Genomic DNA, 2,520 nt, shown 5'->3' on the forward strand with positions numbered 1-2,520 from the left:
CTGGGAAAGCCAACGGCTGTTTGTTGCCCACTGTCTTCCTTTTATTTTTCTCCATCTGCTTTGCTTTTTTTGGGTTACGCCTTTTGTCTTGGCCATCAGACAACGACACGACATCGACGATAACGTCAACAACTAAGTATGCTTCGACTTTTTGAGTTCTTGTTGTTGTTGTTGTTGTCGCCTCTTTTGGTTTGTTATTGTTGTTTATGACGGAGAGCCATTAGCAGCTCAATTTACACAGCAAAGTCGACACTCAGGCTCGGGCTCGGGCTCCGTCGCTGGCTTTTTTGGGCCCGCAAACGCGTGTGCATTGCCAATACAATATTTGGCATTTGTTTTTGCACTGCCCCGCACTCCCTCACTTTCTCATCGCTCTTCACATTTCCGGTGCTAAAAGCCACCCCCTGGGGGGGTCAAGTGGTTCGCCTAATGGACCAACAACTGCAATTCGATATGGACCCCGATCTCTATTTCCCTTCTGCTGTGCTCTCAAATGCTTCATCACATTGGGCAAACACAAAAGGCAAAAGCGCCCGAAACAAAATCAAATTGCTTGCAAATAGCTAAATAAAAGGGCACCAACAAAAGCGTTGGGGGAGGGACGGAGTGGGGAGGGGCGAGGCATTGTCTGATTACCCGATATTATACAGGATATTGCGGGGGCAAATGAGGAACAAGTTTGCGCTGCGCAAATTAATAACAGCAGCTGAGTTCAGTTCAGTTGAGTTCAGAATTTCCTTGTTGTTTTCACAGACACAAGCAAAACACAAAGCACACCCGAGTCTAATGCCTGCAGGTTGACGTACGTGCTGCGGCATTTTTATTAGGCTCTACTTTTTACGAGTCTCCGCCAAAAGCAGCAGCAGCAACAGCAGCAGCAGCAGCGAGAGTTGAGAGGCGTCGTCATGCCAAAGCTGGAACTTTATCTATACGCGCCATGCAAAGGGGAGAAGAGTATTCTAACTAACGTCTGCAGGAAATGTATGTAATAGGCAGAAGGCGGCATCTCCGTCCCCATAATATATATTCTTGATCAGCGTCTACAGTCGAGAAGATTCATGTCCATCTGTCTGTCTTATGTTATGTGGCAAAAATGGCTGCTGTAGTCATATGTAAACTGTTTTGTTTGACAATCTAGTATATTTTGAGGTATATTTTAAACATAGTAGTATATCAATATACCAAGTAAAGCCTGTGGTATATTTTGCACACTATGCTATATTTTAAATGGACTATATCGATATACCAAATATAGTCTTCGGCATATTTCAGTATTCTTTCGCTATATTAATTTGGTATATTCTAAGGATAATACCGTATTTGTGTCCATAGCCTTCATTACATTTTTAGTATTTTTTGGAATATTATTTTAGTAAATTATAAAAAAAATACCGTTCTATTTTGGTTTTATTGCAAATAAGGAGCGAGTATCTTGCAGTCGAGCACATTCGACCAAAGCTTTCTGTCTTTTTTTTCGGAAGAACAAACTTTGTTTCCTTTGGCCATAAAAGCAGCAGTGGAAGTTACATTTTTAATACGCTTTCAGCGAACGGGGTAAACATGTCGTCGTCGACAACGTCTATTGACAGCATCGGGTTTAATTTATCAGCAATTCAATATTACGTATACGCAATACTTGCTAAGGATTACCTTTTGTTTTATTTAATTAGTGAGGCGCCGATACGGGATTCGTTGTTGTTGAGTAGCTTTGATGACTCCCACAGCTATCATTGTTATTATTGTACTACAATATACTAGTAGAATGAGGTGTGTGTGTGTGATGGGAACGTTTTATTGGCTGCGCGCGGCCGTGACTGAAAAATGTCGCTCAATTAAAATGGAAACACTTAAAATTCAACACTTAATGCCGTGCGTAAAATTAATGCCGAGCACCTAATTAAATTATGTTAATTACTTCAGCAAGTCTATTAACAACGCAGCCCACACACAATGATAGACACGTACAACAGCACAGGAACTCAGCCCATAACTTTGTTAAAGGAATGAGAGAGAAAAAGGTGAGAGGAACGGGAAAAGTGGAAGGCAGGCGAACGACTTTGGCTTTGGGCTTTAGCTTGGTTTGGTTTGGTTTTGGTTTGGGTTTGTACTTGGGTTTGGGATTCCGGGGCGAAAGGCAAACATCAAATAACTTTCAATCAATTCCAATTAACAACGTCCATAAAAGCAGCTCAAAAATAGATCCACAAAGTGCACATAAGAATGGCAGGACAATTTAATTTAAAATTTAATGGCAAAACGGGGGCAAAAGGCAACCAGTTTGATGTTGTTATCAAAGGCAACCGCAAAGCAGCAGCAGTAGCAGCAACTGGGAACTCGGAAGGGTGCAAGGCAACGATGAGCAGCGAAAGGATATTGTAATAACCGTAGCCTGACACGCAACCAACATCGACACGGACCATGGAAAAGTATGTAAGTTGAATGCAGCTTGGAAATAAAAATGAAAATTGCAGCAAAACGCGAGAAAGGAATGCTGTTTTACAGTTAGCAACAATGGCCAAC

This window comes from Drosophila albomicans, chromosome 3, assembly GCF_009650485.2.
Source record: "Drosophila albomicans strain 15112-1751.03 chromosome 3, ASM965048v2, whole genome shotgun sequence".
NCBI lineage: Eukaryota > Metazoa > Arthropoda > Insecta > Diptera > Drosophilidae > Drosophila > Drosophila albomicans.